The sequence below is a fragment of the Artibeus jamaicensis genome, unplaced genomic scaffold (genome assembly GCF_021234435.1).
Source record: "Artibeus jamaicensis isolate MK-2021 breed Jamaican fruit bat unplaced genomic scaffold, CSHL_Jam_final contig_399, whole genome shotgun sequence".
NCBI classification, from domain to species: domain Eukaryota; kingdom Metazoa; phylum Chordata; class Mammalia; order Chiroptera; family Phyllostomidae; genus Artibeus; species Artibeus jamaicensis.
The window spans coordinates 1,442,436-1,467,044 of record NW_026521816.1 but is presented as its reverse complement, the minus strand read 5'-3'; the positions used below and the strand labels follow the sequence as shown (position 1 = coordinate 1,467,044).

Genomic DNA, 24,609 nt, shown 5'->3' with positions numbered 1-24,609 from the left:
TTAAAAAATTACCCCACAGTATCTTAAAGCTGAAACCTAAACATCATTGTTTTTTCTCTTTGGCTAACTCCTCCTGTAATCACCTTTCTGGTTTGACTGGTACACCACACAAAGCAATGACTCCCCATAGTGGAATCTTTCTCTGGGCTCTGCTTGGCTCTCAATAAGGCTGACCCATACATCTTTCCCTTCCCTATGTACAAGGCGGTATGGATTAAGCTGAAAAATTACCTTCTAAAAATGAGAAAGGGATTAAACTGCTGCTTGAGAACTGTGGAATTATTTGGAATGTTTTACAAATGGTTGCTACAACAACAAAAGAGGTAATTATAAAATGTGCACATCACAACATACTTTTAAAAACACTGCATTGTGCTCTCATTCCCTTAAATGTTGTTCCCAAAGGTACTCAGCTTCTAGCCAAACCAGAATCTCTTGGAGAGGCAGACAGTTTGATGACAAAGACATTGGGTGTGGGTGGGTGTGGGGAGAAGCGAAAGGAGAAAGCAGCCTTCCAGTTAAAGATCAGTCCTCAGTTTAAAGGTCACCTTCTGGCAGGCTGGCCTCAGGTGGAGTCAGGGTCAGAGGGAGAAGCAGCAGTAGGGCTGGAGTGAGGTGCTCTACATCTCATTCTGGTCAAGCAGAGTCTGGTTCAGCATTCTTTGTGTATGGAGGTGTTCCTCTTTGGTGCATTTTAGTATATCTTTCAAGTCATCGATTGTCTTTTCCAGCTGGGCTACCGATGTCTCAGCAAACTCAGCATGGTGTCTCTATCATTAAGAAACTTTATCTCTCCCTTATATTTGTCTTCTTTTTGAGAGTATTTTTCTTCGGCAGCACTCAGGCACTTCAAGGTTTGGTGCATCAGTTTGATCTGTTCATCCATCTCTCAGGAATGGGAGCTCTGCCAGCTCAGCTCGTTCCTCTGTGCATTCCAAATCTACCTTCACAATCACCAACTTACTAGCCACCTCTCTTTTTTAAAGATTTTATTTACTTTTAGAGAAAGAGGGAGGGACAAAGAGAGACAGAGAAACATCAATATGTGGTTGCATCTCTTGTGCATACCCTACTGGGGACCTGGCCTGCAACCTAGGCATGTGCCCCGACTGGGAACCGAATCAACAGCCCTTTGGTTCACAGGCTGGTGCTCAATCCACTGAGCAACATCAGCCAGGGCACTTGCCACCTCTTCATACTTTCTATCTGCCTCTTCTGCAATGAGCTTAGCTTTTTTTAGCTTGATTTCCTAGAGTTCCATCTTTCCTTCATCTTTTAAAGCTCAGTTTTCAATAACCTTCATAACCTTTCAATAACCTCTCATTTTCATCAGCAGCTTTCTCAGCTTCCTCCAGCTTTTGCAGGGCAGTGGCCAGGCACTCCTGAAAACAGTCCAGCTCCTCTTCGAACAGCTGGATCCTACAGTTCAAGAAGGCCACCTCAGCCTCAGCCTGTACCTGGACCGCCTTTTCCCCTCCACTTCCCACTGGAAGTATTCAGCCTTCTCCTCTGCATCTTCGGCTTGTTGCTGCAGGACTTGGATCATGCATTCCACTGCTTTGATGGTGGTAATCCCAGCCACAGTGCCCACCCAGCTCCTGCTCCTGCTGGGTTTCCCGCCGGGTTTCCCACCTCTTTCTCTCAATGCTGCAGATGTTCCTCACCCTACTTCTGCCTGCTTCTTAGTTCTCTTCCTGACAGTTCATTATTAGTGTATAAAAATGCCATCAATTTCTGGGTATTGATTGTGTATCCAGTCACTTGGCCAAATTCATTTATTAGGTCTAGTAGTTTTTTGATGGAATCTGTAGGGTTTTCTATGTACAATATCATGTCATCTGCATATAATAATTTTTTAATTCCTCCTTTACAATTTGGATGTCTTTATCTCTTCTTCTTGCCTGAGCACCATGGCTAGGACTTTCAGACTATAATAAAAGTGGTGAAAGTGTACATCACTGTCTTGTTCCTGATCTTAGGGGGAATACTTTTAGTTTCTGTCCATTGAGACTGATGTTAGTTGTAGGGTATTTTTTAAGATTTTATTTATTTATTTTTAGAGGGAGGAAAAGGGAAGGTGAAAGAGAGGGAGAGAAACTTCAGTGTGTGGGTGCCTCTAACACACCCCTTACTGGGGACCTGGCCCACAACCCAGGTATGTGCCCTGACTGGGAATCAAACCAGCAACCATTTGGTTTGCAGACAGGCCACTCTATCCACTGAGTCACACGAGCCAGGGCTAGTTGTAGGTTTTTCAAGTATGGCCTTCATTTTGTTGAGATATGATACCTTTATTCCCATTTTGATGAGAGGCTTTATGATAAAGTGGTGCTGAATTTTATCAAATGATTTTTCTGCATCTATTGATATGATCATGTGTTTTTTGTCTTTCAATTTTTTATGTGATGTATCACATTTACAAATGTCAATGCGATGTATCACATTGACTTGCATATATTGTAGCAACCTTGCATCCATGGGGTAAATCCTATTTGATCATGGTGTATGATCTTTTATTTTTATTTTTATTTTTAATTTATTTAGTTATTTTTCAAGTACAGGTTTTTTTGTCAATTTCTCCCATCCCAGCCCCCGCTCTGCCCCGTCTCCCCACCTCCCTCCCACCCCCCCCCACAGTCCTCATCCCTCTGTCTTTCATACTTGTTCTTCAAAATCCCTCCCCGTTTTTCCCCTTAAATTCCCTTCCCTCTCCCCTCTGGTTGCTGCCCACTTGTTCTCTATTTTAGTGTCTTTGTTTTTATTCTATTTGCTTGTTTATTTTGTTATTTAGCTTCCTGTTAAAGGTGAGATCATATGGTATTTGTCCTTCAATGCCTGGCCTATTTCACTCAGCATAATGCTTTCCAGTTCCATCCATGTTGTTGCAAAGAGTAGTAGCTCCTTCTTTCTTTCTGCTGCATAGAATTCCATTGTGTATATGTACCACAATTTTTTGATCCATTCATATACTGATGGGCACCTAGGTTGCTTCCAACTCTTGGCTATTGTAAATTGTGCTGCTATGAACATTGTGGTGCATAGGTTCTTTGAAATTGATGTTTTAGGATTCTTGGGATATAATCCTAGCAGCAGAATTGCTGGGTCAAAAGGCAGGTCGATTTTTATTTTTCTGAGAAAATTCCATACTGTTTTCCATAATGGTTGTACCAGTCTGCAATCCCACCAACAGTGAAATAAGGACCCCTTTTCCCCACACCATCTCCAACATTTGTTATTTGTTATTTGTTATTTGTTATTTGTTATTTGTTGCTTTGTTTATGATAGCCATCCTGACTGGTGTAAAGTGGTATCTCATTGTGGTTTTAATTTGCATCTCTCTGATAGCTAACGATATTGAGCACCTCTTCATGTGTCTCTGGATATTCTGTATGTCCTCTTTGGAGAAGTGTCTGTTCAAGTCCTTTTCCCATTTTTTAATTGGGTTCGATGTCTTCCTGGAGTGGAGTTGTGTAAGTTCTTTGTATATTTTGGAGATTAAACCTTTGTCTGAGGTATCATTGGCAAATATGTTTTCCCATACAGTTGGTTGTCTTTTTAATTTAATACTGCTTTCTTTGGCCATGCAGAAGCTTTTTATTTTGATGAGATCCCATTTGTTTATTCTTTCCTGTATATTCCTTGCTCTAGGGGACATATCAGTAAAAATGTTGCTGCGTGGAATATCTGAGATTTTCTTGCCAATGTTCTCCTCTAGGACTTTAATGGTGTCCAGGCTTATATTTAAGTCTTTTATCCACCTTGAATTTATTTTGGTGTATGGTGTAAGTTGGTGCTCAAGTTTCATTGTTTTGCACATAGCTGTCCAGTTCTCCCAACACCATTTGCTGAAGAGGCTATCTTTACTCTATATTATGTTACTGCCCCCTTTGTCAAATATTAATTGACTATAGAGAGTTGGGTTGATTTCTGAGCTCTCTGTTCTGTTCCATTGGTCTATGTACCTGTTTTTATGCCAGTACCAGGCTGTTTTGATTACAGTGGCTTGTAATAAGTTTGATATAGGTATATGATTTCTCTCTGTTCTTTATGGTTTTATTTATGTCTGTGAAATATGCCATTGGTACTTTAATAGTATTATAGTACTTTAATAGTAGCATTGAATCTGTAAATTGCTTTGGGTAGTATGGACATTTTAATGATGTTAATTCTTCCAATCCATGAACACAGTATGTGTTTCCATTTGTTGGTGTCTTCCTTGATTTCTTTTTTTCAGTGTTGTGTAGTTTTCTGCATACAGATCTTTCACCTCCTTGGTTAGGTTTATTCCTAGGCATTTTATTTTTCTTTTTGCTATATCAAATGGGATTTTTTCCTTGATTTCTGCTTCTGCTGATTCATTGTTTGAATATAAAAATGCCTTTGATTTCTGGATATTGACTTTGTATCCTACTGTTTTCCCAAATTCATTAATTAGTTCAAGCAGTTTTGGGGTAGAGTCTGTAGGATTTTCCATGTACACTATCATGTCATCTGCAAACAGTGACAGTTTTGCTTCCTCCTTTCCTATTTGGATGCCTTTTATTTCCTTTTATTGCCTGATTGCTGTGGCCAAAACTTCCAATACTATATTGAATAGAAGTGGTGAAAGTGGACATCCTTGTCTTGTTCCTGATCTTAGTGAAAAAGCTTTTAGTTTTTGCCCATTGAGTATGATATTGGCTGTAGGTCTCTCATATATGGCCTTTATTATATTGAGGAATGCTCCCTGTATTCCCACTTTGCTGAGTGTTTTTATCATAAATGGGTGTTGTACCTTATCAAAAGCTTTTTCCGCATCTATTGATATGATCATGTGGTTTTTGTCTTTGCTTTTGTTTATGTGATGAATTACATTTACTGATTTGCCAATGTTGAACCATCCTTGCATCCCTGGGATAAATCCCATTTGGTTGTGGTGTATAATCTTTTGGATATATAGTTGGATGCGATTTGCCAATATTTTGTTGAGGGTTTTAGCATCTATGTTCATCGGTGATATTGGCCTGAAGTTTTCTTTCTTTGTTGTATCTCTATCTGGTTTTGGAATTAGGATGATGCTGGCTTCATAAAAGGAGTTTGGGAGTTTTCCATCCTTTTGGATTTTTTGGAATAGTCTGTGAAGAATGGGGGTTAGCTCTTCTTTAAATGCTTTGTAGAATTCTCCTGTGAACCCATCTGGTCCGGGGCTTTTGTGTGATGGGAGTGTTTTGATTACTGCTTCAATTTCTTTTGCTGTTATTGGTGTATTTAGATTTTCTACTTCTTTTTCATTGAGTTTTGGGAGATTGTATTTTTCTAGAAATGTGTCCCTTTCCCCTAGGTTCTCAAATTTCTTGGCATATAGTTCTTCATAGTAATTTCTTACAATCCTTTCTATTTCTATGGTATCAGTTGTAATCTCTCCTCTTTCATTTCTGATTGTGTTTATTTGTGTCTGTTCCCTTCTTTTCTTGATGAGCCTACTTAAAGGCTTGTCTATTTTGTTTATCTTTTCAAAGAACCAGCTCCTGGATTCATTGATCCTTAGGATTGTGCTTTTAGTTTCTATGTCATTTAGTTCTGCTCTGATCTTGGTTATTTCCTTCCTTCTGCTTGCTTTGGGCTGTTTTTGTTGTCGTTCCTCGAGTTCTTGCAGGCGTAGAGTAAGGTTGTTTGTTTGAAATGTTTCTGTCTTCTTTAGGTAGGCCTGTATTGCTATAAACTTCCCTCTCAGGACTGCCTTCACTGTGTCCTGTAAGTTTTGGGTTGTTGTGAGATCGTTTTCATTTGTTTCCAGAAACTTTTTTATTTCTTCCCTAATTTCATCCTTGACCCATTCATTGTTTAGTAGCATACCATTCAGTCTCCATGATTTTGGGTGCTTTGGGTTTTTTCCTCTGGGGTTGGTTTCCAGTATCAGTCCCTGTGGTCAGAGAAAATGCTTGGTATGATTTCAATTTTCTTGACTTTGTTGAGGTTCGTTTTGTGACCTATCATATGGTCGATTTTTGAAAATGTTCCATGTGCATTTGAAAAGAATGTGTATTTAGCTTCTTTGGGATGAAGGGCTCTATATATATCAGTTAAGTCCATTTCATCTAGGGTGTTATTTAATGACACAATATCTTTATTGATATTTTGTTTGGAAGATCTGTCCATTTTTGATAGTGGGGTGTTAAAATCCCCTACTATAATTGTGTTGCTGTCAATCTCATTCTTGAAGTCCTCTAAGATTTTCTTGATATATTTTGGAGCTCCTATGTTGGGTGCATATATATTTACGATGTTAATGTCTTCTTGGTGGATTCTTCCCTTGAGTATTATGAAGTGACCTTCTGGGTCTCTCTTTATGGTCCTCTTTTTGAAGTCTATTTTGTCTGATATGAGAATTGCTACCCCAGCTTTTTTTTCTTGTCCGTTTGCTTGGTAAATTTGTTTCCAGCCTTTCACTTTTAGTCTGTGATGGTCCTTTGTCCTGAGGTGGGTCTCTTGTAGGCAACATATGTGAGGGTCATGCTTTCTTATCCATTCAGCTATTCTTTTGATTGGAGCATTTAATCCATTTACATTTAAGGTTATTATTGATAGGTACTTATTCATTTCCATTTTTGTACCTGTGTTCTTCTCTGTCTCTCACTTTTCCTTCCTTTCCTTAAAGTAGTCCTTTTAGTATTTCTTGTAGGACTGGTTTGGTGGAGACATATTCTTTTAGACTTCTTTTGTCTTGGAAGCTCTTTATTTGGCCTTCTATCTTGATTGATAGCCTTGCTGGGTAAAGAAGCCTTGGTTGTAGGCCTCTGGTTCTCATTACTTGGAATATTTCTTGCCATTCTCTTCTTGCTTGGAGTGTTTCCATTGAGAAGTCAGTAGCTAACCTTATTGGGGCTCCCTTGTATGTTATTTCTTTTTTCTCCCTTGCTGCCTTTAAGATTCTCTCTTTGTCTTGGAATTTTGCCATTTTGATGATGATGTGTCTTGAAGTGGGCTTCCTTGGGTTCCTCTTGATTGGGACTCTCTGTGATTCCTGGATTTGTGTTTCCTGGATTTCTGTCATCAAATTAGGAAAATTTTCTCTCATTACTCTTTCAAATATGTTTTCTATTCCTTGTTGTTCTTCTTCTCCTTCTGGTATCCCTATTATTTGGATATTATTGCGTTTCATATTGTCTTGTATTTCTCTTAATCCCTCTTAATTCTTTCTAAGTTTCTTTTCATTTTCCTGCTTTTTCTGTGAGATGCTTTCAACTTTGTCCCCCAGCTCGCTAATCCTGTCCTCCGCTTCTTCTATCCTACTTTTGAAACTATCTACTGTGTTCTTCAATTCAGAGATTGTATTCTTCATTTCCTCTTGTCCCCTGCTGATAGTTTCTATTTCCTTTTTCATGTTGATATAGTTTGTGGTGAGGTCATTGTAGCTCCCCTGTAGTTTTTGGTAGCTCATCGTGAGCTCTTTGAATTTGGTGACTCCCAGTGCTTTGAATTCACTATCTGTTAGTTGATTAGCTTCTATTTCATCTAACATTCTTTCTGAAGCCTCCGCTTTTTCTTTTATTTGGGGATTGTTTCTTTGTCTTCCCATTGTTTGTGCAACTCTTCTTGTTGGCCTCAGCTTCTAAAATTGATCTGTTTTGACTCCCTGGGTTTATGCTGTGAACTTCTGTGGTATACTGCCTGTGAATTTCAGTGGTGCAGGCTCCTTCAGGTATCTTGATGTTCTCCATTTCTACCTACTCCTTTTATTGTGTATGTGTAATCAGTTGTAGGAGGAGGCAAAATGGTTTATGACAGCATGAGTTTTTTTATGATATTTACAGTCACAGCTGGTAGAGAGGAGATAGGCGATCTTTAGACTGTATATTGTATTAACCGTATTCTTCAGCCCAACTTGACACTTTTACGAGAGGATGGACAAAAGATAAGCCTCTTGTTGGGGAGGGAAGTCTTGTTAGTTGTAACTAGAAAGCAGTGAGGTTTTAGATGGTCAGATTTTGAGGTAAGGCGAGTATAAGGAACGGTAAATAGGCGTGGTGTGTGAGCAAATAGAGGTAACCACTACAGTGATAAAGTTCAGGGACCTGTACAATGGGCTAAGATCTGGGAGATGTGTTGTGAACTATTTACTGTTGTATATATCAGCTATTATTTACACTAATATTAGAGCAGCACTCGTATAACAATCTCTATGTGATCTCTCTGAGTAGGGGGTATAGTGCTTTAGGTAGTGTGCTAAAGGAAAACAAGTGGCGTGTAGTTCAGAGGGTTAGCAAAGCACTGTGAAGGAAAGGACAGGGGGAACCTGTCTAATAATACAATGTACCTACTCAAGACTAAGAAGCCTCTACAGAAAAAGGAGGAATACAGAGATTATTAAAATATAAAAGAGGTGAAAATAATGAAAAAAAATATGCATCTACTCGTGGCTTCTCTGCTATAGGAAGGTGAAGTTTGTTTCTCTGTCTCTACTGTTGAGATGCCCCCTCTTCGGGTCCCATTCTGGTCCTTTCACAGTTCCTAGTTGTTTGTGTCTCTTGCAGGTAAAAGGAAACGAAGCAACATGCAATCAAACGAAAAGGCAGGAGAGGGGAGGCGAAAGCAATGAGTTTAAGAGGAAAGGGAGAAGGACTAAAACAGGGAAAAAGAAAGGAGAGGAACAAAGTATAGAAAGATAAAGCAGTGATAAAATTTAAAAAATATATAAGGTTACTAAACTAATGCACAAAAAAGTTACTGAAAAAAAGGAAAAAAACATAAAAAATTTTAAAAACCCCAAAAAAACAAACAAGTAAACAGCAAAAAAACCAAATAAACAATAACAACAACAACAGAGAAACCCTTCCCTTGTTGGTTTCAGACTGTCCAGACTGGTTTTTCTAGTTGTAGCAGGATCTCTCTGTGCGCTGATATGCCGGCGCAAGTGTGTGCACCAGCCAGGCTACCAGATTGGGGTGTGCGCGCCTGCACACTTGCTGGGAGCACCAGCCAGGCTACCAGATTGGGGTGTGGGCGCCTGCACACTTGCCGGGCACACTCCCGGGGCAGTACGGGACTGCACAACGTGCGCTTCCCGGTCCGCGCAGGCCCCAATGCACTTCCTGATCCTAGTGGCGTCAGCCTAGAGTTCTCTGCGCCCCCGCTCACGCAAGAAACCGAGAAACAGTCTGGCGCTTCTAGGTCCTGTAGCCCGGGCTCAAAGATCTCTGGGCCGGTCCGCGCAAGGGTCTGGCAGGGAGCGTCTTTCTCCTGCAGCGCCTCACCGAACTCTCTGCGCCTACGAGCTCGTCCTTCTGGGACTGGCGTAACCCGCAGCGGGCTTCCCAGTCCCCTGGTGGTGGCTCAGAGGCCTCCGCTTCCACCAGACCTTCTGGGACCCGGAGTAACCGGCAGGGCGCTTCCCATTCGTGTGGCTAGTCCCCAAATGCCTCCACTTTCCCCCTGGCTCGCTGCAAGGCCGGATAGGAAGCAAGCCAAGCTGCCCTGGCAGGAGAACACCTCAGTCCACTTTCAATAAAAAAACAAAACAAAACAAAACTCTCCGGACAGCCTGTCTCTCTTTCCCGCTCAGTCCCCAACCAGACCCGTGCAGCCAGTGCGTCTCTGGATTCTCCCAGGCTTGTGATCACAGAGTCTGCAGTTGAACTGGGCCCTGTGTCTTTGTACCCCTCCCCAAAAATGCAAGCTGGCAAGCAGACAGGTCTCTGCCCGATGTTGTCCAGTTTTGCTTATACAGGAAGCGGGGGAGCTGCTGGCCCGCGCTGGTGGCCACTGGAGCCGCTGGGTGCCCAAGCTCCTGTGGTAGACCTCTCTGGTGTTGGTCTCAGACCGATGGTTCTGGACCCCGGCCATAGATGCAGCACTGGGGCCACCTGGCCTGGGGCGCCAGCCTCCACCACTGCTTTGTCTTTACTCTGGTCCCCAAAACCCCACTGACCTGCCGCTTTCTGGTGTTTCAGTGTCCAACAGAGTCTCTGTTCTTTTAATTTCACAAATGCTGGATAACTGATGGATTAGTGTGCTGCTTTTCTATAGATCTGCCGGGATTTTCACCCACGAGTACGGGAGCTAGAATCCGCTCCCTCTTTCTCCGAGGCCATCTTAAACCCTCCCCGTATGATCTTTTAAATGTATTGCTGGATCCAGTTTACTAATATTTTTTGAGGATTTTAGCATCTATGTTTGTTAGAGATATTGGCCTATAATTTTCTTATTTCCTTGTATCTTTATCTGGTTTTGGAATTATGATAATACTGGCTAATACTACCCTCATAAAAAGATCTTGGAAGTCTTCCTTCCTCTTGAATTTTTTGGAATAGTTTAAGAAATACAGGTGTTAATTCTTCTTTGAATGACTGGTAAAATTCACCTGTGAAGCCATATCGTCCAGGACTTTTGTGTACTGGGAGTTTTTTAATTACTTCTTCAATTTTGTCAGTTGATCAATATTCATCTATTCAAGTTTTTTAATTCTTCCCGACTCACTTTTGGAAGATTGTATGTTTCTAGAAGTTTACCCGTTTCACCCAGGTTTTCCAATTTCTTATCATATAATTGTTCATAGTAATTTCTTATAATTGATTGCATTCCTGTCATATCGGTTGTTATTTCATCTCTTTCTTTTCCGATTTTATTTATCTGGGTCCTCTCTTTTTTTGATAAGTCTATTTAAAGGCTCATCAATCTTCTTTTTCTTTTCAAAGAATCAGCTCATGGTTTCATTGATCATCTGTACTGTTTTTTAGTCTCTATGTCATTAATTGCCACTGTAATCTTAATTATTTCCTTCATTCTGCTTGCTCTGGGCTTTTTTGTTGTTTTTCTAGTCCTTTTAGGTATAGGGTTAGACTGCTGATTGAAATTTTTCTTGTCTCTTGAGGAAGACCTTGTAGTGCTATGACTTTGCCTCTTAGGACTGCTTTTTTTGTATTCCATAGATTTGGGGTCGCTGTATGTTCAGTTTCAATTGTTTCCAGGTATTTATTGACCTCCTCCTTGATAACCCATTCATTATTTAATAACATGCTATTAACGCTCCAAATATTTGAATATTTTTTAGTGTTTTTATCAAGGTGGGTTTCTAATTTCATGCCGTTATGATCAGAGAAAATTCTTGACATGATTTCAATCTTCTTGAATTTAACTTGTTTTGTGTCCTAACATGTGGTCTGTCTTTGAGAATAATTCAGTACCTATAAAACACTGATCATTTCCTTGGGGAAGAACCAGCTATTCCCCCAGAGGAAATGATTAGTCAGTCCAGTCACAAAAGGCCCATGACATGTATCCATTTTATAAATTATTAAAGAATGTCCTTATTGAACATGAGTTAATCCTCAAAGACTAAGTTCTCAAATAATTTGGCAAACAGATGTCACTCATTATGCTCTCCTTGGAAAATTTAAATACAATTGTATTTCTATTGATACTTACTCTGATGCCCTACATGCATCTGCTTTAACAGGAGTACCTTACAATCAAACTGGTCAGGCAATTGTGGAACAGGCTCATCATACTTTCAAAAATATTTTTTTATTTATTTTTTAATTTAATTATTGTTCAAGTACAGTTTTCTGTCTTTTACTCCCATCCCAGCCCACCCTCCCAGTGCTCCCCTCTTCCCTCCCATTTCCACCCCCCTTAGTTGTTGTCCATGTGCCTTTTATACTAGTTCCTCTAAATCCCTCCCCTTTTTCCCCTGAAATTCGCTCCCCTCTCTCCTCTCGTCGCTGTCCCCCTGTTCTCTATTTCAGTATCTTTGTTTTTATTTTGCTTGCTTGTTTTGTTTTGTAGGTTCCTGTTGAAGGTGAGATCATATGGTATTTGTCTTTCACTGCCTGGCTTATTTCACTCAGCATAATGCTTTCCAGTTTCAGCCATGCTTTTGCAAACGTTAGTAGCACCTTCTACCTTTCTGCTGCATAGAATTCCATTGTGTATATATACCATAATTTTTTGATCCATTCATTTACTGACAGGCACCTAGGCTGCTTCCAGCTCTTGGCTACTGTAAATCGTGCTGCTATGAACATTGGGGTGGATAGGTTCTTTTGGATTGGTGTTTCAGGGTTCTTAGGATATAATCCCAGCAGTGCAATTGCAGGGTCAAAAGGCAGGTCCATTTTTAGTTTTCTAAGAAAATTCCATACTGTTTTCCACAGTGGTTGTACCAGTCTGCAATCCCACCAACAATGGATTAGGGTCCCCTCTCTCCACACCCTCTCCAACACTTGTTTGTTGCTTTGTTTATGATAGCCATTCTAACCAGTGTAAGGTGGTATCTCATTGTGGTTTCATTTGCATCTCTCTGATACCTAGTGATATTGAGCATCTTTTCATGTGTCTCTGGATCTTCTGTATGTCCCCCTTAAAGAAATGTCTGTTCAAGTTCTTTGCCCACTTTTTAATTGGGTTGCTTGTCTTCCTAGAGAGGAGTTGTGTAAGTTCTTTGTATATTTTGGAGATTAAACCTTTGTCTGAGGTATCATTGGCAAATATGTTTCCCCACACAGTTGGTTCTCTTTTTATTTTAATACTGTTTTTTAGCCGTACAAAAACTTTTAATTTTGATGAGATCCCATTTGTTTATTCTTTCCTTTATGTCCCTTGCTCTAGGAGACATATCATTAAAATAGTTGCTGCGTAGGCCCTGGCTGGTGTAGCTCAGAGGAGAGAGCGCGGGCCTGCGAACCAGAGGATCGCGGTTCGATTCCCAGTCAGGGCACATGCCTGGGTTGCAGACTGGTTTCCTGCAGGCCAGTTTCTAGCAGGGGATGCACGAAAGGCAACCATACATTGATGTTTCTCTCCCTCTCTCCTTCCCCTCTATAAATAAATAAATAAAGTCTTTAAAAAAATAAAATAAAATAAAATAGTTGCGTAAAATATCTGATATTTTCTTGCCAATATTCTCCTCTAGGAATTTAATGGTGTCACGGCTTATATTCAAGTCTTTTATCCACCTTGAATTTATTTTGGTGTATGGTGTAAGTTGGTGCTCGAGTTTCATTTTTTTGCACATGCTGTCCAGTTCTCCCAACACCATTTGTTGAGGAGGCTATTATTACTTCATTTTATGTTGCTGTTCCCTTTGTCAAATGTTAATTGGCCGTAGAGATTTGGGTTGATTTCTGGGCTCTCTGTTCTGTTCCATTGGTCTATGTGCCTGTTTTTATGCCAGTACCAAGCTGTTTTGATTACAGTGGCCTTGTAATACAGTTTGGTATCAGGTATTGTGATCCCTCTGACTTTGTTCTTCTTTCTCAAAATTTCAGCTGCTATTCAGGATCATTTATGGTTCCATATAAATTTTTGAAGTGAAGATATAGAATTTTTGTTCTATATCTGTGAAGTATGTCATTGGTATTTTAATAAGTATTGCATTGAATCTGTAAATTGCTTTGGGTAGTATGGACATTTTGATGATGTTAATTCTTCCAATCCATGAACTAGGTATATGTTTCCATTTGTGTCTTCCTTGATTTCTTTCTTCAATGTTATCTAGTTTTCTGCATACAGGTCTTTTACATCCTTGATTAACTTTATTCCTAGGTATTTTATTCTTTTTTTGCTGTATTAAATGAGGTGGTTTTTTTCTTGATTCTGCTTCTGCTGTTTCATTGTTGTTATACAAAAATGCCTTTGATTTCTGGATATCAACTTTGTAACCTGCTGTTCTGCCCAATTCATTTATTAGGTTGAGGAGTTTTGGGGTAGTCTATAGGATCTTCCATGTACACTATCTTGTCATCTGCAAACAGTGACAGTTTTGTTTCCTCCTTTCCTATTTGGATGCCTTTTATTTCCTTTTCTTATCACTGTGCCTAAAACTTCCAATACTATATTGAATAGAAGGGGTGAAAGTGGACAACCTTGTCTTGTTCCTGATCTTAGTGGAAAAGCTTTTAGTTTTCGCCCATTTAGTATGATGTTGGCTGTAGGTCTCTCATATACGGCTTTTATTATATTGAGCAATGCTCCCTCTATTACCACTTTGCTGAGTGTTTTTATCATAAATGCGTGTTGTATCTTATCAAAAGCTTTTTCCACATCTGTTGATATGATTGTGTGATTTTTGTCTTTGCTTTTGTTTATATGATGTATTACATTTACTGATTTGTGAATATTGAACCATCCTTGCATCCATGGGATGAATCCCACCTGGTCATGGTGTATAATTCTTTTTTAATTTTTTAATTTATTTATCTTTTAAAAAATATTTTATTTATCTTTAGAGGGGAAAGGAAGGAGATAGGGAGAGAAATATCAATGTATGGTTGCCTCCCATGTGTCCCCTGCTGGGAACTAGCCTGCAACCCAGGCATGTGCCCTGACTGGGAATCGAACTGTGGTTGCTTGGTTCCCAGGCCCACGCTCAATACACTGAGCTATGCCAGCCAGGGCTTAATTTATTTATTTTTAGAGGGGAAGGTAAGGAAATAGGGAGAGAAATATCAATTTATGGTTGCCTCTCCTGCGTCTCCTGCTGGGAACGGGCCTGCAACCCAGGCATGTGCCCTGACTCAGAATCAAACTGCAATCCTCTAGTTCACAAGCCCGCATTCAATCCACTGAGCTACACCAGCCAGGGTGGTGTATGATCTTTTTAATGTATTGTTGGATGCGGTTTGCCAATATTTTGTTGAGGATTTTAGCATCTATGTTCATCAGCGATATTGGCCTGAAGTTATCTTTCTTTGTTGTATCTTTATCTGGTTTTAGGGTTAGGATGAGGCTGGCTTCATAAAAAGTTTGGGATCCTTCCATCATTTTGGATTTTTTGGAATAGCCTGTGAAGAATAAAAGTTAGCTCTTCCTTAAATGCTTTGTAGAATTCTCCTGCAAAACCATCTGGTCCATGGCTTTTGTGCTTCGGGAGATTTTTGATTACTGCTTCAATTTCATTTGCTGTTATTGGTCTATTCCAGCTTTCTGCTTCTTCTTTGTTGAGTTTTGGAGGAGTATATTTTTCTAGAAATTTGTCCATTTCACCTAAGTTTTCAAACTTCTTGACATACAGTTCTTCATAGTAATTTCTTACAATCCTTTGTATTTCTGTGATATCAGTTGTAATCTCCCCTCTTTCATTTCTGATTGTGTTCATTTGGGTTCTCTCTCTTCTTTTCTTGATGAGCGTGTTTAAAGGCTTGTCTATTTTGTTTATCTTTTCAAAGAATCAGCTCCTGGATTCATTGATCCTTAGAATTGTGCTTTTAGTCTCTAAGTCATTTAATTCTGCTCTGATCTTGGTTATTTTCTTTCTTCTATTTGCTCTGGCCTGTTTTTGTTTTTCTTCCTCAAGCTCTTGTAGGTGTAGGGTTAGGTTGTTTGTTTGAAATGTTTCTGTCTTTTTCAGGTAAGCCTGTATTGCTATGAACTTCCCTCTCAGGACTGCCTTCGCTGTGTCCCATAAGTTTTGGGTTGTTGTGAGTTCGTTTTCATTTGTTTCCAGAAACTTTTTGATTTCTTCTCTAATTTCATTCTTGACCCCTTCATTGTTTAATAGCATGTTATTCTGTTGGAAACCCGGGAGGCCGGAGAGGGGTGGAGGATAGGGTCCTGCACCTGCAGGTGTGTTGTCTGGACCTGGTTTCTGGCCTCGGGGCTATCTTGTGACTGTTCTCTGACCCCTTGAGAAACTAGCTGCCTCTCCTTTCCCATCAACTCATATCTTTGGCCTGTGCGTCATGTACCCGGAAGGTATGTTAGCCTGAGAACATCCTGACTCTAAGGGAAGAGATAAACTTTGTAGGTCAAGGAAGTGAGCTACGTGCCAGAAGGCTTCTCCTTTGTGCTCTATGTACTCAAGATTGTATTTAAGCCTGAAGACTGTGCAATAAACTTGCCTTATGCCAGCAGAGCATTTGGTCCTCTCCTTTGTTTCGTCCCTCGCTCAGCCTCACGACCACCCTTGCTGCAGCAGGCTGCAGCATTATTCAATCTCCATGATTTTGAATGTTTTGGGTCTTTTCTCTTGGAATTGGTTTCCAGTTTCACTCCCTTGTGTTCAGAGAAAATGCTTGGGATGATTTCAATTTTCTTAAATTTGTTAAGGCTTTTTTTGTGTCCTGTCATGTGGTCTATCTTTGAAAATGTCCCATGCACATTTGAAAAGAATATGTATTTAGCTTCCTTGAGATGAAGGGCTCTCTATATATATATCGGTTAGGTCCATTTCATCTAGGACGTTATTCAATTCCACAATATCTTTGTTGATATTTTGTTTGGAAGATCTGTCCATTTTTGTCAATGGGGTGTTAAAATCCCCAACTATAATTGTGTTGCTGTCAATATCTTTCTTGAAATCCTCTAAGATTTTCTTTATATATTGGGTGCTACCCCAGCTTCTTCTTCCTGGCCATTTGCTTGGAAAATTTGTTTCCAGCCCTTCACTTTTAGTCTGTGTAGGTCTTTTGTCCTGAGGTGGGTCTCTTGTAGGCAGCACATGTGTGGGTCATGCTTTCTTATCCATTCAGCTATTCTATGTCTTTTGATTGGAGCATTTAATCCATTTACGTTTAAGATTATTATTGATAGGTACTTATTCATTGCCATTTTTATATCTGTGCTTCTCATTGTCTCTCTTTTCCTTCCTTTCCTTAAAGCAGTCCTTTTAGTATTTCTTGCAGACCTGGTTTGGTGGAGGTGTATTGTTATAAGACTTCTTTTGTCTTGGAAACTGTTTATTTGGCCTTCTATCTTGATTGAGAGCCTTGCTGGATAAAGTAACATTGGTTGAAGGCCTCTGGTTCTCATTACTTGGAATATTTCTTGCCATTCTCTTCTTGCTTGGAGTGTTTCCATTGAGAAGTCAGCAGCTAACCTTATTGGAGCTCCCTTGTATGTTACTTTCTTTTTCTCCCTTGCTGCCTTTAAGATTCTCTCTTTGTCTTGGAATTTTGCCATTTTAATGATGATGTGTCTTGAAGTAGGCCTCTTTAGGTTCCTCTTGATTGGGACTCTCTGTGATTCCTGGATTTGTGTGACTTTTTCTCATATCAAATTAGGGAAATTTTCCATCATTACTTTTTCAAATAGATTTTCTATCCCTTGCTCTTCTTCTTTTCTTTCTGGTATCCCTATTGTTCAAATAATATTACATTTCATATTGTCTTGCATTTCTCTTAATCCCTCTTCATTCTTTCTGAGCCTCTTTTCCTTTTGTTGCTCTTTCTGTGAGTTTTTTTCTACTTTGTCCTCCAACTTGCTGATCTGATCTTCTACCTCACCAATCCTGCTTTTTATTCCTTCCACTGTATTCTTCAGCTTCGAAACTGTATTCTTCATTTCCTCTTGTCCCTTGCTGATAGTTTCTATTTCCTTTTTCATGTTGATATAGTTTGCAGAGATATCATTGTAGCTCTCCTGTAGTTTCTGGTAGCTCATTGTGAACTCTTTGAATTTCCTGATAACCAGTGGTTTGAATTCAATATGTGGTAGCTGAGTTGCTTCTATTTCATCTAGCATTCTTTCTGAGGCTTCCTCCTTTCATTTCATTGGGGGGTTGTTTCTTTGTCTTCCCATTGTTTGTGAGACTCTTCTTGTTAGCTTCAGCTTCTTAAATTGATTTATTTTGGCTTCCTGGATTTATGGTGTGAACTTCTGTGGTATAACACCTGTGAGATTGAGTGGTGTAGTCTCCTTGATCTCCCTAGCTTGCTGGTCTTTGGCTGCCCTTTATGTTGGCTGTGAATTTGTCTTGGGGTTTTTGTTGTTTCTGGGTCTTTTTTTGTGTGTGTGGGTCCTTCCCACCAGCTGCTGAACTGATGGTCCCTCTGTCCCCTCGCCATTTTAATTTGCTGTGGTGGTGAGGGCAGGCTGCATTGAAGCTAGTTCTTCTGTGTGTACGGGGTTTTTAGGATTCTGTTTTGCTGTTGTTCAGTTGTTTGCCCTGGGTAGTTTCTCTGCTGTTTAGTTGTATTTCCAGATAGGTCTTGTCTTGAAGTTTGTGGGGTTTCTACTCCCTCCTTCACCTTCTTTTGTTATTTGTTGGTGGTTTTTTTGTTGTTGGGTTTCTTCTTCCTTTGGGTATCCTGGTGTTCACAGCTTTCACCTATTCTTTTTTCATTTGTTTTGTGATCAGTTGGAGGGGAAGGCAGACTGGTTTATGACAGCAGGAGAGTATTTTGTGATATTTACAGCAGCAGCTGGTAGAGAAGAGATAGGTGATCCCCTGACTATGTACAGTGATAACCGTAATCTTCAACACAACTAGCCACCTTTTGGAAAGGATGGAAGGAAGATAAGGCTCTTGTTAGGGAGGGAAGGTTTGTGATTTGGATCTAGAAAGGAGTGAGGTTGAGGGAGGTCAGTTTCTGAGGTAAGGTGAGAATAAAGGATGGTAAATAGGTGTAGTGTGAGAGAGAATAGAGTTAACCACTACAGTATTATAGTTCAGAAAACTGTGAAGTGGGCTAAGATCTGGGGAAGGGGTGTTGTGTATTATTTACAATAGTATGTAACAACTATTATTCACAATAATATTAGAGCACCAATCGTATGACAGAATCTATAATATACCAAGATTCAGAAGTATTGGTCCTTCAACAGTGTGCTAACTAGGCAAGGGGAAGTGAAGGATAGTAAATTAGCAATACACTATGATTGAGGGGACAGGGAAAACCTGTCAAGTGATACAATATATCCAGCTAAGGTAAAGAAGACTACGCTGAAAGAGGAGGAATACAGAGATTCTATTAAAATAAAAAATGTAAGAATAATGAAAAAATACAAATATGCAGTAACTTGTAGTTTTTCTGTTATAGTGAAGTAAATTTTGTCTCTCTCTACTGTTGGGATGCCTCTTCTTTGAGTCCAACTCTGGTCTTTTTGACATTCCAAGTCTTTTGTCTCACTTGGGAGGGAGGGGGGTAAGAAGAAAAGAAAAAAAAAAGCAGCAGATGGGAGGAAAAAGCAGTAGGTTTGGAAAGAAAGGAAGAAAGAATAAAACAAGAAAGAAGAAGAGGGTAAAAGTATTGAAAGATAAAACAATAATAAAGTTAAAGAAATAAAAGATTATTTAAAAAGAAAAGCAAAAAAACAAACAAACAACAACAAAAAAACAAAACAAAACCTCTTGTTGGTTTCCAGCTGGTCAAACCTTTTCTTCTGGTCACACTAGCTGCAGCAGTCTGAAGGGATATCGGTGTGGCCTTCCTCCCTTCTCAGTGAACTCAGCCAGTCTCACCAGTGCCCTCCCAAGATCCAGACTGGCGCCTCTCCCCAGCGCCCCACTGAGAGCAGATTTTCCCCAGGATTTACAGTCCTGGTCTGGGGTGTGGGCGCATGCTCCGGCCAGGCTACCCTGGTCTGGAAGGCTTTGGTATGAACCTTTCCCAGTGCTATGGTGGAACGCACGGACGACTCTCAATTCTCCCAAGCTGGTGACCACGGACTGATTCCACAGGTGATCAGAGCTCTCTGGTTTGCTTCCTAATGACCACTCCTCTCTCTGACACTCCAAGCAAACCAATCTCTCCTGGTGTTTTTTTCAGTCTGCGCAGGGCCGGGCAGGGAGGGAGCTGATGACTGGCTCTCTCCCAAGGTCCTTGCTGCCACCCCTCGGCTCCCAGAAACCAAGGCGGACCGCCCAGGCCCTGGCGCTGCCCAGTGGAGGGCCTGCGGCCTCTGCGCTGTCCCCTCAGACCTTGTTGACCTGCAGTCATCTCCTCTCTTCACCGTCTGGTCATTCAGTATCCACTACAATTTCTGGAGTCCTGCCTTCCTATATGCTGGGTCCCTGTTGGCTATCCACTGTGCTCCTCTGCAGATCAGCCTAGTTTTTCTTCGGTGTGTGAGGGGAAGCGAAATCCTTTGTCCTATTCCACTACCATCTTCTGTATTTCAAAAATATTTTTAAAAAACAAAAAAGGGGAGTCATGAGTCCTCCCCCCTAAAATTTGATTTTATTGACCATGTTTACCTACAGTTTTCTCAATTACAATGGATTGCTTTATACTCCAATTGAGAAACATTTTCAGACGCAAGAGTCAAAACCACCTTACCTTCAAATTTTATATGGAGATCTGCTATAAGATGACACTTGGCAGGGTCCTGTAGAACTTTTAACATGGGGAAGGGGATATGCTTGTGTTTCAATTCCCTCAGGTCCACCACTGTGGCTCCCAGCAAAAAGAGTGAAACTGTACCATAACCAGACCCACCCCAACAACAGATGTGGCAGCTCATCAGGATTTGACGGCTCAAACAAAAAGCAGATGTCCCCAAGGACCATGGCAGAAGAATTCCACCACCAGAAAATGCAGATTCACAGAAGCAATGCCGCAGATCAACTTCAGGGAGTAATTTGGGGTGACCTAAAAACCCTCAATACAAGAGCACGGCAGATTATTCAACAAGTGAGAGTCAGGAATGCTCTAAAGAACAGGTTCCTAGTTTATTTTTCAGTTGCTTTTTCAAACTTCACCAAGGTAGCCCTAATCTTGGGCCTGCTCATCTTCCTTGGAGAGCTAGGTTTAGCTTCTAAAACTGAACATATATATTGGAGCCACGTTATAGACACACCTATGTTTAAACTCCATACTTGGTGGAATCCTGAGCCTCCTCTATCTAGTAATGATACTGAGTGGACTGGAGGCACCTGGCTCCCTCCAGACAGACCCCTAGAAGAAAAGCATCATCAGCTGTCTGCTCCAGAAGGCACCGTATATGTCTCTGATCATTTGCCTGCTTGCTTTTCTGTGTTAACCAATACCCTCTGCTTGCCTATTACGTCTAAGTGGTATGCTTATGCAATAACTAATTATACCACTCAGCAGTCTCTGCCTGCAGTAAATCTTTCCTTAGTTGGAGCAATAGGATTTATAGGAAAAAGGCAAGGAAATAGTACCAAACCACCCAATCTTCCTTTATGTCAAATAGATGGTGGATCAACCAAGCCAGTCATTTGGAAACTATGCCGTGATCAAACACCATCATTAATTAATATCACTAGCACCTCTCTAGTATCAGAAAACTGGGGTGCAAAATGGAAGATTTATGCCATGCCAGACTCAGCAATTATAAACCCTATGCCCTTCACAATGTATAATAAACTTAGTTGGCATAGCAGAGGGGCAGGAGCCCCTGTTCTCAGAATAAAGGGTCTTAATCATACTAGCCCTTGGCATACTTCTACTTGGAAGATGGGGCTCCCTTTTATTGATTGTCAGGACAATTTCAACTCATCCAAAAGAAAGACAATGCCTTTGGTTAGTTTAACATTTGGAATACGGAGCGTACCTGGGTTACTGTATGTACTTCTCATCCTTATCTATTTTCAGCCATCGCTGGTATACCTCAACTTATATATAATGAAACCTCCACTGTATATACTTTTACCATTACTCCTGGCACTATATACACCAGTTGTTTATCTCGTGCGAATGTTACTCAATTAAATCTCACTACCATATTCATCATTCACCGACAGGCCCAGGCCTGGGTTCCTGTTAACCTTACCTGAGAGTGAGCTGATCCAGGAGGAATAAGTGCTCTCAATAAGGCTCTTGCCCGTGTCAGAACCCGCCAATTTATAGGCATGATTATTGCCTCCATAGTTTCTGCTATCCTAATAATTGGGGCAGTGGCTACTGTATCTGTAGCCCTTACTGAATCTATTCAAACCACGCAGGCAGTTGATGTTCTTCTCACTGATACTACTCAGCAAAGGATTCAACAAAGACAAATTGATCAGGAGATTCTTACTTGGCTCTCTGCCACAGAATCTGCCATTGTCTGGCTTAGAGAGCAACAGGATGCTCTAGCCTTAAGGCAACAGTTTACTTGTGATCCTGGTTTTTCTGAACTGTGTTACTCCATTAAGGTGGAATTCCAGTCAGCATTCCTGAGCAGATATTCATCATTGTCTGCAGGAAGCATTTTCTACCAATTTTAAAGGACAAATTGATCAACTCCATCTTGAACTCCACCAGCAGCTCAGTGACATCAAATGCCTAACTGAACAGGAGGTGTTTCAGACTCTGAACCACAATCTACAATGGATAAACCCTAAGAACTGGTTTGATGGACTGAATTTACAAGTTTGGGTTATGGAAGCCCTTGGATGCCTCCTTGTTTTAATTCTTATTTGTGCTTTATGATGTATATGGAAGTTATTTTCCTATGGTCACATTCAAGAACAGCAAATAGTGGGTTTCGCAGGCCTAACAGCTTCAATTGATTTAACAAACTAAAAAGGGGGAGATGTTGGGAATCACTCTACCTGGTTTCAGGAGTTGTAACTACCTCCCATGGCTAAGACTGAATGAGCAACCTCCAGAATGAGAGCTACAGGAGACAAAGCTTGTCTCTGGTAGCAAACACTGCCTCAACTTACTCCCCTGCCCCCAAAGCATGGTCAGCTAGTCAGTGATGGGTAAGACTCCTCACAGAGAGGAGCAACCTAAGCCAGACATGATCACTTGGGAGGCCATCATGGAAGGACTCAGGGGCGACAAAGAGGGAGTGATGGACCCTCGCCTGCCCCCCCAACCCCCTCCCCAGCTATTCTGACAAAGCCCAAGTCCCCATGTCCTCAGGGAGAAGAGCTTCCTGGCTCTAATGCACTTAAGCCCGAAAACCTGTGATGGGGAGGCGGTGCAGCTCCTTGCCTTGCTTGAGCAGTATCTGGGGTAATCAGGCATAAGAAAGAATTCCTAAAAATCCTATGAAACCTGCTTTGCTCAGAGTACTTTCATTCATATGTTAAGGGTCTGAGCAGGAAATGAGTATGTCTCCCAAAGTTTCCGCAAACCCCTTTCCTGACACTGACTCAGACTAGGACCTCAGATTTCTTTGAAATGCTATCTACTGTTTGATCCTTGCCACCTGTATTCCTGTGTATTACAACCCAATAAAATGCCCTGGAGGAAGGGGCTCAATGCCTTTTTCCCTTGAGAAACTGGCCACCTCTCCTTCCCAAGCAGATCATGTCTTGGTAGTGTTCCTTTCATCCATGGCAGATGGGAGGACTTGAGGGAAAAGTCACCACCACAGGGAGGGCAGTATGGGATGAGAGGAGGAACTGCTAGAAAATGCCATGCAGAAGGCCATGGGGCTGGAGGGCACAGCCATGCTAGCTTGAGAGTACTCTTCCAAACAACGATGATATGAATGAAAGTTAGGGATGCATTCAGAACAGGAACCTCCATATTTAATAGTCCCTGATTTCTCCCCATATCTCCAACCTCAGCACTTCCACTACTTATGTTTTTCTACTTGACTTATAACTCTTTTCAAGTTCTTACTATAGTAATTTCCTGGTGTGGACATGCATGGTTCACCTTCTTCTGACAACAGACACCAATTTCCTGTTATGCAACAACTCCACTCCAACTGTCATTCCTGAGACCTGGATGGGATCCCCTTAATGGCCAGAGAGAGCACAAGTCCTGAGTCCAAACCACCTGCCACCACATCACCAGTTTGCAGAGCCAGCCTAGGGACTCTTCATGTGTTCTGTAGGTGCTGCCAGAAGAGATTCCAGAAAGGCTTCCAGAAAAGGGATGAAGATGCTGTACCACCCTACTCCCAGCGATGACCCTGGAGCCAATATGGGGGAGGCCCAGTGTGGTCAAGAAACCAAGGCCTCATGGCATCATCTGGGCCACAAATCCAGTCCCAACCAATGCCACCTACCTCAGGACTATATCACCTTTCTTTCTTTATTTGGGCTGGTCCAAGTTAGATTTTCTGTCTCTTGCAACTATAAAAATCCTGGTTCATTTCTATAATCAACTACTTCTCTTACTAGGCCATAATACATTATATAATGTCATATACATCTGAGTGTCTCCAAAGAACCAGCATAATGTCTTCCATGTGGCAAATCCTACAATAACTAGGATGGCACCAAGCCTCTAAGTGAGGAGAAGCAAAGTGGGAGATGGAGGAGACTCAGGGAGGAGCACTGATTCAAGAAGAAATGAGGAAAAACTATGAGACTGAGACACCAAGGCATACTGAATAACAGAGAGAGATAAACCTTAAAAGGGCTTAAAAGAGGCCACTGCTACAGCTAAATTTTGATGTAAGTCTTCACAAGTGACAAGGTGTACTTACCCACAGGGACTGCAATTGCCATGTTCTACAGTGGCCCTATGCAACTCCCACACTCAGGGCCCAAGGCGTATCCGGGGAAGAGCTGATTTGTAACTAAGTATGACCTTAGCTTTGAAAGAGCCTATAGGATCATGACTGAACTGAGCTCAATGATCTGCTTACACACCTGCTTTTACATGAACTATTAAAGTTAAAAATTTCAAAGGAGCTGATCCCACTTTAAGTTCTTTCTGCAGATGCTGACAAGGAGAATATGGAGTAGGGTTAATGAAACTAGGAGGCAGATACAGCTTCTATTTGGGAACAACTGCCTCCTTCATCTCCTTCCTCCTAAAAATGAGAAAGGGTTTGGGCCTAAATGAAAAATTATAACATTAGAATTAGGCAGAGGTTCAGGTCTGTTTCTTATGACAAAGCAATATTCTAATATTAAAGTCATTTGGTGATTTATTGTGGCTAGCCCCAACAGCAGGGGATTAGAATAGGGTCTCTTCAAAAGCACACTTGAAGCTTGCCCTTAAATACTGAAGTTCAAAAATGTACAGACCTACTCTTATTCCCTCCCCATCTGTAATATTT

The 24,609-nt window shown here is 40.9% G+C and overlaps 1 pseudogene; it reads right to left on the bottom strand.

Moving 5' to 3' along the window:
• Positions 1-620: 620 nt before the first annotated feature.
• LOC128627439 (tropomyosin alpha-3 chain-like) lies at positions 621-24,052 on the bottom strand (annotated as a pseudogene).
• Between the last annotated feature and the right edge of the window lie 557 nt (positions 24,053-24,609).